This window comes from Oryza sativa, chromosome 11, assembly GCF_034140825.1.
Source record: "Oryza sativa Japonica Group chromosome 11, ASM3414082v1".
NCBI lineage: Eukaryota > Viridiplantae > Streptophyta > Magnoliopsida > Poales > Poaceae > Oryza > Oryza sativa.
In genome coordinates, this window is record NC_089045.1 from 8975378 (window position 1) to 8988621 (window position 13244).

The 13244-nt window shown below is 44.8% G+C and overlaps 1 long non-coding RNA gene across 7 annotated transcripts; it reads right to left on the bottom strand.

The window, feature by feature from the left end:
• Window positions 1–303: 303 nt before the first annotated feature.
• LOC9271718 (uncharacterized) lies at window positions 304–12373 on the bottom strand. Of its 7 annotated transcripts, none has more exons than XR_010737889.1 (5): window positions 11580–12373; window positions 11253–11448; window positions 3182–3306; window positions 1752–1818; window positions 304–582 (listed from the first exon to the last, which is right to left on the bottom strand). It is a non-coding gene; the product is annotated as an uncharacterized lncRNA (long non-coding RNA). The 7 variants fall into 7 exon arrangements; XR_010737887.1 differs by having other exon boundaries at window positions 3182–3485; window positions 11112–11448; XR_010737886.1 differs by lacking the exon at window positions 3182–3306.
• Between the last annotated feature and the right edge of the window lie 871 nt (window positions 12374–13244).

A 13244-nucleotide genomic window follows, 5' to 3' on the forward strand; every position in this document is an offset into this window, starting at 1 on the left:
AATGTATGTATACTATGTATATTAGAAGTATAGGAATAGATTGCCTTTCTCTTTTCTTTCCACCTAGCTTAGATTATTTATTATGAGGATGAGTAGAAATGCTTGTGTGTCACTCTGCCCATGGATTATCTTAACCCCTTCTTAGAATATGATTATCACAAGTAATATATAAATTATTAGTTAAGTTCTCTCTACATGATCTTCCCACGGGATAAAATAAATACGATATCCTTGAAATACTCTCGGGTGAAATGCTACAATGGTATATCCGTGCGCTTGCGGATGAACTCTGTAACCATAATATACCAGAAGTATTTCTGTGCCATTGCTGGGAATTATATTTCTAGTAATGTCATTAAGAAATACCAACAACAACCACATCACAATTATGTTAATAAATAGGAAACAAATATAAATTTTACATTGGTCTTATGACCAGATTTTACAATTTCTTTCCACACAGGGCCAAACAAAGATAAGCAGCGGAAAAAGAATCGAGAGGCACCAATGAGACAATCGACTGTGGCACGCAACCTATTCGACATCCTCAGCAACAGAACTTCTGGAAACAACTGACCTTCTCTGAAATTTTGTGAGACAACAAGGGTAAGTACATAAAGTACTCCCAAGTGTACGGGAATATGCAATATATGATACATGGCTTCAAAGGAAGGTTAGGGTTCATTTGCATAAAGGCATTTGAGAACTTAAATACAATAAATGGATACAAATTTAATTTAAACAACATTTGCAATCACGGTATTTTTAACCAACCAACCAACCCAAAAAGGATATTGCGTCCACACAGGACCACACAGCTATATTCATTAATTTATCCTGCACACAGCTCTTTCCCAAAAGTAAAACTTTCACAAATCTACCCCTCATGTGAAATCACCGAGCATGTCCATAACCGAGGACGCGGCTATTCGAATAGATTAACACTCTGCAGAGGTTGTACAACTTTACCCACGAGATACAGTTCGGTGCCGCTAAACACCAAAGAGTAACAAAGCGTTTCCTCTACCTCACCCTAACACCGGCTTCCCCATGGGCGGTCCTCCCATCACCACACAGGTGAAAGGTCCCATGTACAATCCAAAAACCTATCATCTAGCCACCTGGGCCGTCGGTGCCAAAGCTAAGTAGTGTACTAAGCTAGGTCCTTCCCATGAGGACATGTGGTTGCACGGTAAGACTCAGATCAATGGCGCACGAAGTGAAGTCCTTATCTGACCAGGGCGACTTGCCTAAACTAAGGACCTCAAGCACACAGCAAAAATGGAGCACATAGCTCAATCGACCACATAGGTCAACAGTAAGCACGCATACAGATGGCTTACCTCCTAGGTTCACACAGATCCACCATCGCCCTGGTCTAAAACATTTTCCACCAGATCATTACTACACGGTGCAACACATGCCACCAAGAAGATAGCACACAACCACACAGTTTATATAAAAAAACAGTGATAAGTAGATCATTAGTCAATATTATATTTTGCCTTGTAAAAGTGTGAGCAGGGCTAAGCAAATCTACTACCCTGAGCCAATACCCCATGTTTGACTCTCATACAGTCTAGGTGACAAATAATCAAGGATAATCAACAATAATTCAAGGCATGGAATAATTAACAAGTAGGTTATAACTACCCACACAATAATTTGTAAAACAAAACAATGCATATAATTTAAAACAAGATAATTTTTAAAGTTGGGATCAACATGTTCAAGGGTACACTTGCTTTTACCCACGGGATCTTCAGGATCTTCAGACTGAACCTTCACCTGCAACAGCAACCTCCTCAGCAACAACGTCTACACGATCGCAAAAAGGAGAAAACAAATAAACAAAAAGAAAAGGCAGCAAAATAACAACAAATGAAATAACCAATTAAATCAGGAGGTAGAGCTCAATTTTAGAAGAATTTAGGAAAAAGAATGGGCCGAATCGGAGTTTGGATGAAAGAGATGTGACCTCCGGAAGATTGAATTATTGGAAAACCATGAATAAAGAAAGAGAAATATTTAGAAAATATTCTCTGGAATTTCTGAACCTAAAGGATTATATTTGACGGACTGGCGGGCATGGTCCACTTGCCGGTAGGATGACCTACGGTTAATTGGTTACAAGGAGGAGAGTTGTGGACCAATTACGTGGATGGCTGAGATCTATTTGTTGAGATAGATGACTTGATTGGTTTTGGGTTTTAGGATGCTAGCCTGACCAAGACGCATGTGACGTGGTGCCACACAAAATGGATCTCATGAACGTGACAACAATGAAGCACCGGATTGAAGTAGGGTGAATCAAAAGCACAGCAGGCTAGAAGACGACGTCGGGTTCATGAAAGATAGCAGCAGCGGTGGTGAAGGCTATGGAGTTGAAGCGCAGCGGCAAGGCGATGGCATGGTGGAGCTCGACCTCTTGGTGGCAGGGAGACATGGAGTAGTAGGGGAAAGACGAGTAGTGGCAGCCACATGGCATGGACTACTCCAGTGTAGAAAACAGGGATGTCGGTGCAGTGATTTAGGAATGGAACCGTGATGACCACAGCAGACAAGTGGTAGGAACGGCGGATCGTTAACGGTGAGGTGGTTTCACCGGCAGACAATAGCAACTTGACAAGAGACCGTGCTGGAGGCAGGGAAGACAATGGAAGAGGAGGATAAGAGCAGTGGTGCTGCTAGAGCCTTGAAGCTTACCAACCGCAGTGGCATTCATAGGAACGTGATGGCGATGGAGACCATGACAACACTATGCTCCAGCAATGACTAGGGAGGAGAAGACAGCAACAACGACTCGAAGTCTCAGGTTCAGTGGCAGCAAATAAAACAGCAGCAGTGCTGGTGTTCGTTCACCCGAGACAGTGGTGATGTAGACGACGGTGTAGCATCACGGCAGCAAGACGAGGTGTCTGGGCGTGCACGAATAAAAAAAAAGAAAGAAGAGGGGCAGTGCTGCTGGTCAAGGAAGTCAGAGTAGAGAGCATCTCAGCATGCACAAACAAAAGAAAAGGATGACAGTGGCGCTGGTATATATAAAGAGGAGGAAATGGGAGATGAACAGCCAGTCGGGAGATGGAGAGATGGTGAAAACAGAGCTAACCGATGAATGGTGATGGTGATTTAGTTTTTGATATTCAATGAAGCAGAATGTGGTTGAGGTGAAAGTGCTTACCAACCATGTCAGAGTTGTGGCAGCAAGATGCTCGTGCGACAATAATGGCAGAAACTCACGAGACGTCGTTGCAGCAGCTGATCTGATCCACTGCATTGCTCGACCTCCCAAGTATTATGGCAGCGCTAAAAACAGGACGGTGATAGAGGTTATGGAAGAAGAGTGAGCATGATGATGTAAAGCTCGACATCCCGGCGATGATAGCTTTGATTTGCTGGTTGGTCAGGTTTCTTGGGCGCAGCAGTGTGGAGCAGAGAGGCGATGATCCCAGCGTGCATGAGCAACAGAAAAATATGGCAGTGACCTTGGTAGAATTTTTTTGAGAATTAATATTATTTTTATGGAAAATCGCAAAAGTAGTGGCCAACCGGGAAAAATCGCGAAAGTAGGTCCCTGTCGAACGGGTGCAATTCGATAGGGCACCTATCGAACGACGGGCAGTCGACAAAGCCCTGTCGAATGGCTGGCGTTCGACACGCTCACCTGTCGAACGGAGGGAGTTCGACAGGGCCCACCACCCGGCGCCGCGAGGCCTGTCGAACCGGGGGCGTTCGACAGGGCCCTCCACCGACCCTGTCGAACAATGGGCGTTTGACAGGCCGGTTTAAAGCCCCATCCACCCAGGCCGCGAGTTCGATTTGTTTTGAGGACCACATCGCCAGCCGCCGCCGAGAGTCGCCACTTCGTCGTCGTGAGCGCCGGAGGGAGCGAGGGGAGGGGATAGCAGGCCAGAGAGGAGGCCGAGGAGGCGCCGGCCGGGAGGAAAGGGTTGGCGACACCCTCCAGCAGTGAAGTTAAGGTATACATTAGTAATCCCTAAGTACAATGCATATGAAAGTTTAATAAAAAATTGGTTTAAGAGTTGTTGATTGTTTCGCATTGTTCGATGTTAGTATGTATGGTTAGCACATATTTGTTATTGCTAAATGTTGGTAGAGGTATTTAAGTAATTGTACGGTTAAATTAGTTCTTAGTTAGTACATATTATTGATATGTTGTGTGTTAAAATAGGTACAAAGGTGTTATATTTTATTTGGATTATTAAACTAGTTGTTTGTTACTAATAGTTGTAAATTAGTACACGGCAATATAGTATAAGTTGTAATAGGGTAATTATCGAATGATTAAATGATTAAACGTGAGACTATTTGTCATGTTTTATCAGGATGTCAGGTGATATGCCCATTCGTCTGTATTATGGCGATGCTCCTATACAAATATGTGATAGTGGGGTGGATTTGACTGTATATGTCTTCCATGATACTAGTCTGAATGCACCGGAGCATATGGGTTTGAACGACGTGTTAGGGTGGTTGTATAATATGTTTGGGGTAGATCCAGTGCACGATAAATTTGTCATAAATGCCGTGTGGCCAGTGAGGGGTCAACATGGATGGCAGTGGAGAGTAGTGGAGGTTGCGTCAACTGGGAGTTGGAGGAAGTTTGTTAGTAAAATAAGGGAGAAAGGCTATAGCCTGGCAATAGTGGTGCAGAAGACAACATGTGTTGATCGATCGGGGGAGTCAAGTCATGCCGTGGTGGAAGAAACTCCGTTGGAAGGTGGACAAGCTGAAAATGTTTGGCGGACTGAGCAAGATCGAGGGGAAGAAGTAGTAGAGGGTAATACACAAGGAGAGGTCATTGTTCGTGGTACTAATTGTGAGGCCAACGACTCGGACGATGAAGAACCGGATTCGCCTATGCGTGTTGATGCAGCGGAGGAGAATGAGGCGGTAGTGGATCAGATGGAAGTGGAAAACGAGGAATACCTTGCGCTTGTAGTGGAAGGAGAAGATACAACACTGTGGGACAACGAAACTAACATACCCGATGATTGGACGACCATATCAATGAGTCGTATGAAGGTAAACGATGGTTTAGATGCCCACTGGTGTTATGATAGTAAGCAGGTGAAAGTTGGACAGATGTTTCATGACAAAGGTCACTTACAAGATGCGGTGAAGAGGTGGGCATTTGTCCAGAAGCGTGAGTTCAGGGTGAAGGTTTCAAATAGGACGACGTATGACGTGAAGTGCATACAGGGTGGATGTCCTTGGAGAGTGCATGGTTACAAGCCACAACATGATACTTTATGGGTAGCTTTGAGGGTTGAGCAACATACGTGTTTGTTGGAGAATACCCGTCTGGTGCACAGAAACCTGACAGCGGCATTTGTGGCACAAATGGTATATTCAAAGGTGGTTAGAAAAACATCTTTGTCCCCTTTCACCATAATGCATGACGTTGAGAAAGAGTACGGATATGAGATATCGTACGACAAGGCTTGGAGGGCAAAACAGAAAGCATTGGAGATGAGGTTTGGAACTTATGAGGATTCTTATCACAATCTTCCCCCACTATTGGAGGTGATGCAGGCAAGAAATCCGGGCACACACATGGCTATTCTCGATGAGGTGAATGAATATGGGGAGAATGTTCTTCGTCGGGCTTTCTGGTCATTTGGATGCATGATAGAGGCCTTTAGAAATTGCATTCCTTTGCTCTGTGTTGATGGCACTTTCATGACAGGCAAGTACAGAGGAACAATTCTAACCGCGATCGGAGTCGACGCGGATAGCCATGTCGTTCCTGTTGCTTTTGCATTTGTTGAAAGCGAGAACACATCAAGCTGGCTATGGTTTTTGCGGCACATTAAAATGTGTGTTGTTGAAAATAGACGAAATGTGTGTGTTCTACATGACCAACACGCCGGTTTGCTATCAGCGATACAGAAGCTTCAAGAAGATGTCACACAGTCCGTGCCATGGCCAGATTTACATAGCAGATGGTGCATGCGACATTTTGGGGCTAATTTTTATAGACAATTCAGGAGTAAGAGATTGATGGACCTATTCAAGAAGTTATGCAAGCAGAATCAACAAAGAAAGTTTGATGCCATATGGGATCAACTGGATCGTTTGACCACTACACACATGGAAGTGGTTAGGAAAAAACCTATAGTTGCCAGACAGGAGGAGCCGGAGGGACTTGAACCCATTCCTAATGAAGCACCAAGTATTACTCGGCGCAGGAAGCGTGGAAGGGCCACGAAGTGCTTCACGGAGTGGGTAGAATTTGAGCCAAGGGAGAAATGGTCATTGTTGTACGATACAGATGGATCGAGGTATGGTGTGATGACAACAAATCTTGCTGAAGTGTATAACTGGGTTATGAAGAATACACGACCTCTACCACTTGTTGCTATCCTGGAGGGCATCACGAGGGGTACACAGAAGTATCTCTGTAAAAGGTATTCCATGGCTAGTCTGAACCTTAGCAAACCCAGTGTTAAGTATAGCCCCGCTATTACACAGTACATGGATGAGAAAAGTAAGAAGGGAGGAATCCACAGAGTGTGGCCTGCTGGGAATAGAGAGTTGTTATTTGAGATACGACTTCGTGACAAGAGTGGTGTCGGCATTGGGACTACTGACATCACATTGGAATGCATGTTGTGGCCAGAGTATCACGCTTGCAAATGCAATTGCAACAAGCCTTACCTGTTACATCGGCCATGTTCCCATGTTCTTGCTGTTTCCGCAAAAGGGGGTGTTGATGGAAACATTTTTGTTTCTCCCTACTTTAGAAAGGAATCATGGGAGGCAACTTAGCGTGGTGAATTGCGTGGTTGGCGTGCCATGTGCGATTTCACTCGTCCTCCTCCAGGGCAAGCCAATTGGGTTCCTGACTCAAATTTATTAGTTGATACTAAGGGTCGTCGCCAGTCGCGCAGGATCAAGAACCTTATGGATGAAGCTGAAGTGAAAGATCGTTCTCGTCGTAAGAAAGCTTGTATTCTTTGCGGGGAGAACCATTCCCGTAAAGATTGCAGCATGTACAATGTAGGGCAAGATGCCACAGGCGCTGATGTTCGTCGCGTTCCAAAGGGGAAGTCGAAGAAGAAAAATAATCCTTAGTTCGCTATTATCCTTGGTGGACTCCCTACTTTGAAGATCGTTATCGTTCAATTTATGTTTAGTGCGTCTGTAATTTTAATTTGAACTTTCTTGCACTTTTATTACCCGAATCTATTTGTAATGGCCTTGTAATTTTCATTTTGAACTGCACTGCACTTTTAATATCGTCATGTATTTGTATTGGAATTGTAATTTAAATTTCGAACTGCACTGCACTTGTAATATCATAATATATGTGTCGTGGGCTTGTAATTTTAAATTGAAATGTACTGAACTATTCTTATCTGTATCTATGTGTGCTGGTACTGTAATTTTAAATTGAAATGGCATGCAAATTTGTTACTTGAATTATGTTGCATACATTTACTGTACTGTTACCACACGTGCATTTACTAATGTAGTTTTCGATCTGCAGGTATGGCTGATCAATATGATGGGCAGCTGATAGACAAGGAGATCGATAGGAACCATCGATCGCGACGTCTTAGTACAGGAACTTTCTGCAATGTGCTAAAGATGCGAGGACCGGATCAATATTGGCGTATTGATCCTCCTCGTTGGGTTCCAAGGTGTGTGAAAATATATTGTTTTTACTAATACAAGGTGTTTATATTTTCATGTATTAATAACTTGCGCTCTGTCATGTTGTAGGCTGAGAGCAGCTGGGTTGTTGACGTTTGCACGGTTGGTCGAGCCTTCACGTGCAAGGTCCGAACGAATCCACATTGACGCGGCGCTTCTGAGTGCTCTTGTGGATAGATGGAGGCCTGAGACCCACACTTTCCACCTCACAGTTGGAGAGATGGTGCCCACTCTGCAGGATGTGTCTTATTTGTTGGGGCTGCCGATAGCTGGGCCAGCAGTTGGCCCAACAATGGTGAATGCTGGATGGGCGGATGACCTTCTGGCCAGTTTTGGTGGTGTGCTACCTGTTGCACTGGAGGATCTCACAGATGGGCACGGGCCTACGAAAAGTTGGTTGAATCAGTTTCGATAGGATGTCTTCCCTGATGACCAGGAGGAGTGGATCGTGCAGCGGCACTTAGTCGCTTACCTGTTGTGGTTGTTTGGATGGGTGATGTTCACGGGAACTCACGCTGACTCCGTGGACAAGCACTTCATCCACTTTGCGGAGCAGATTGCAGAGTTACCTATCGCGGAGATTCCACAGTACAGTTGGGGGTCGGCGGTACTTGCGGCGACATATGCCGGACTGTGTGATGCTTGCGTGAGGAACAGCAAGCAAAGTTCACTCCCTGGATGCCCATTGCTACTTATGTTGTGGGCGCACGAGCGCTTTGACATTGGGAGGCCTCAGCTTGACTCGTACGCAAACTACGGTTTGCAAGAGATGTACAGGTCTGGTGTTGATGACATCGACGATCGTCCCACTATGGGATCCTTGTGGACACACCGTGAGGTATTTTTTGTTAAATTCGTTTATGTTATCATTATGAATACTAGTTCACAAACTTTCCTTATATGACTAATGAAAACTACTACTTGTTACAGCCGCAGTGGGTTAGCGGGACGACACGTCGTGTCTACACTCAGTTTGTAGCTGACTTTGATCAGCTTACGCCTGACCGTGTTCGGTGGACTCCCTACACTCAGCACGATGTCAATGATCGTGCACCGCACGGTCTCGCGGATCTTTGCACGCGAGATATGCAACTCTGGATGACGACTTGTCACCTCGTGGTGGACGTGCACGTCGAGCCACACAATGTCCACAGGGTTCTCAAACAGTTGGGCATGTATCAGGACTTCCCTCCGAGAGATGGTCGTCCTTTGGCTGATAGTCTTCATAGGTTAGTTCACATCACAGTTGTTTAATCCTACATTTTTTAAAATAAATCACTGCACAACATTTTTTCTGATGTGTGAATTTGTTGTTGTGCAGGTACTCCAGAAAGGGGCTCGGGCTTTCCTACGAGCTAGTTATTGTGACCACGGTTCAGCCGACGGTACAAGAGTGGGAGCACGCAGCTAATAACTTGGCACTTCAGACACCTCCAGACGATGGGAGTTATTATGGAGCTTACCTTCGTTGGTACCGCAGTGTTACACAATGGAGGTGTTTTCCTCCACAAGGAGATAGCACCATCCCCCACCAGGCAGCGATTACTGACACGTTTGCCCCTCAGCCTAGATCAGCTTACAACTCAATGGTACGTGTTTATTTGTGGAATTTGAGCAACTAGTTCAATATTTTTAAAAAGTTAGCAAGTAGTTCAGTATGTCTAATAAATGTGCAATTGGTTCAACTAGTTCCTTTTCTTACATAAATGTGGAACTAGTTCAGTATTTATAAATGATGTGCAACTGGTTCATTATTTCTAACAAATGTGCATCTTGTTAAATACTCTCAATAAATGTGCAACTGGTTAAATAATTTTAATTGCCTTGATTATTTATGGAACAGGCGGAATTTGTTGAGCACGTTCACGTGGAGTCCGACACCCTGCTGCAAAGACTAGAGGCGAGACCTCCAGTCGTCAGGCCTGACGACGTGGCGAGCATCCTTCGCAACTTCCGTGCACGTGCTGCCGCACTACTACGTCGTGTCTCCTGTCGGAGCGCGGCAGATGTGGTGCAGACATCGGGCCGACGGCCATCACCACCACTACCCCGACGTTCCAGCGTGGATCGGAGTGGTCCATCCTCTTCACGTCGCGGGTACGAAGCGGCCCACACATCTCACGGTCGTCCTTCCTTTCAGCACACCCCAGCACCGGAGTACACCAGGGGGTCAGCCGGATCAGGGGTACCCACGTCGAGCACGGCACCACCACGTCCGCAGGTATTCCAAACTCCGCCTTATGTTCACCTCTCGCAGGGAGCATCTGGGTCGGCACACTTCCCTTACATGCCAACGGGGGACAACGTGTTGAACACACAAGCATGGGGACTTCATATCACTCCGCGTGCGCCAGAGCAAGGCCACACACAGCACACATGTAAGTCATTTTAAACAATAACACGCTTTAGTTTCTAATTATATGTATCATTACTAACTACGCCATATTTTTTGGTTTCTCCCTCTTGTGCAAACAGACGATGAGTACGGTTCGGCGTCGACGCATCACGGAATGCCTGCTTACTCCCCTCGCACAGCATTCATTGAGGACTTCTTTTCCACTGATCCTCCCCAGGGGGAAGTAGGGATGGATTACTGGCACGCAGCACCTCAGGTCACACAGCCGACGCAGGAGACGAAGGCCGGTCAGGGGCCAGACATGACACCATAGCAGGCAGCTAGAGATAGGCACCCCCCTGATAATTTGACATATCCCACTGAGCAGATTAGGCGTAGGAAGAAGGGAGGACCTAGCAAGCGTGCGAAGGGCACTGATCGTCCTTGACTTATCTATTTGTATTAAACTTTTAGTCATTTATGTTCTATCCGTACTATTTGAGAAACATTTTACGATTAACTTAGTACTATCAGTACTATTTCATAAACTTCTTCGGATAATTACTTAGTAGCATATCCTTCAAATGAATCATGACAAATTATCATTCAAATATACAAAAAATAATGAAACTAAATAATTCAAATATTTTAACCAACAAAAAAATACTACAATTTCTTACCAAACATTATCAAAACCCTAAATCATATACATATAACATTACAAAAATATTTTCCTTTCTTACACACTAAAATAAATTACATATTATTAAAAAAATAACTTATTACAAATAAATGGAGAACGCGACCCTGTCGAACTACGCCAGTTCGACGGATATCCTGTCGAACAGGGGCAGTTTGACAGCCCTCCTGTCGAACAGGGGCAGTTCGACAGCCCTGCCTGTCGAACGGGGGCTGTTCGACAGGTCCTGTCGAACGGTAGCCTTCCGATCTCCTCGCCAGTCGCGCTCTGGCCGTTCGATAGGCGCCCTATCGAACTGCACCCGTTCGACAGGGACCTACTTTCGCGATTTTCTCCGGTTGACCACTACTTTTGCGATTTTCCATAAAAATAATATTAATTCTCAAAAAAATTCACGTTGGTATATGCAAAGGAGATGAACAACCAACCGAGAATTGGAGGGACAGTGAAAACGGGGCTAACTGATGATTAGTGATTTAAATTTTGATCTTGAATGGAGGAAACAAAACAGTACATGGATGGAGTGCAGGGGATTACCAGCCATGGCAGAGAAGATGAAGCAACAAAGCTCCAGCAAAGGAGAAGATGGCATCAGTGGCTTGGGCTTCCGAAGTGGATGGCGAGAGGGCGGCTCTGGTTCCACGACGGCAGCAGCGCCTCTGCGTGCAGGCGACGGCGACCGAACATGAAGGAGCAACGTGGTTCACCACCGATGATGGCATTTAGTTGGTGGCTGTTTGGAAACAGGACAACGATGACGTGCTTTGTGATATGCAAATGGAATCACGATCACGTGCACGCACAGGACGATAAATTGGGAAGAAAAAAAATGATGAAGGAGGTGGATGTAGGGCAGGTGTTTACCGCAAAGGAGAAGTTGCAGCAGCAGCGGGTGGTTGACAGAGAATCGTCGGCGCTGGTGGACAGCTTGATAAAAGATAGCACAGGAGGCGGTGGATGGGCAAAACAACGTTGCACCAATCCCCGGCAATTGAGGGACCTCTCGATGATGTAGCAGTGTTTGAAACAAGAAGACGATGGCAACGGCTTGACCTCCCGGCAGCCAGCAGAGAGGCGGCTTGCAGGCGTGATGGCAGCCGTCCTCCCTCGGGCTGCGACGATGGCACCGGCTCGAGGTACCGAGCAGCAGGACAATGGCGTACAAGCGAAGTGGGAGAGCTTCAATGCTGCAGCACGGTGTTGCGGAAGCAGCAGCAGCAGCAACAGCAGCACGGCATGGCTGGGGCAGTGGTGTGGTGGTTAAACAAAGAGGAAAGGAAGAGGGGTGCTGCAGCTATTAGAGAAATAGTCTAGCAATTGAGGAGGATTCAACGTTTGGCCTTGAAGATGAGAAACTGAAGGAGGAGATGAAGGGATCTGCAGGGAATTGGAAATTGTGGCGCTGTTTTCATGGCGAGAAGTGGAAGAAGCGGCTGGAGCACGGTTACGGAGAGGTGAACGGACAGAAGATGGAGAGGTGGCTGGGGAATTGGAAAAAACAGATCAAGCTCAATAGGTTGATTCAATTTTTGTCATTCAAGTGGAGAAATTAATTAGGAAGGGGAAGAGATTGATTAGTGGAAGAGGGATGGGAAGAGATGGCAGAGATAGAATGACAGGGAGGGAGATAGACAGAAAGAGACAGAAAGTGAGAGAGAGAGAGAGATTAATACGGAGGGATAGGGAAAGAGATATATACAGAACCAAGAGTTAAAGAAAATGAATGTCTCATCATGTTTGATTCATTTTTTTTAATATTAGTGGAGGATATTGATTGGGGATTGAAAAAGGTGAAATTAATGGGAGAGAGAGAGAGACAGAACATCAGAGGGAGATAGAGAGATGGAGATCGTTACAAAGAAAAAAAGAGAAGAGGCATCTGCCTAGATTAGGGAGGAAAAAGAAAAAGGAAAAGAAAAGGAAGGAAAAGGAAAAGGAAAATGTTTTTCTTGGACTTTGGATTTTTTTTAAGAATTTGGGAGAATTCATCAAATTGAGCTCCACTTCCAAAACTCAAATAAAAATTAAATAACTCCAATTAACAAACGATAAAATAAAAGGGCAGCGTAATTAAATTATTTAGTCAAATTAAACCCTTTTTCATTTATGAAATTTTCATTAACCTATTTTAGACGAATAAACATGAACGTTAATTTTCAAAATTGAGCAAAATAGAAGACACGAAAAAGGGGACGTGACAATATATAAAATTCAACAATAAAACCAAGAGTTTAACCTTTGAATATATTATTCAGAACGTTTTTTTATCCAATCCTCAGGTCCGACCAACCTCACAATGGCGGCCTAACCGGCTTCCACGGGAAAGCTCTGGTTTATTCCAAATTTGGCCCAAACTTTCTATGAATTTGTCCTAGTGCCAAATTTTTTTATCAAACATAGGAAAGTGGATATCCCTTCTAAAAGATGTGGAAATTTAATATTCCAGTAAAACTTAAAGTGTTCACTTGGTTAGCTCTTAGAAACAGTATTCTGACTAAAGATATCCTCATTAAAAGGGGATGGAAAAAA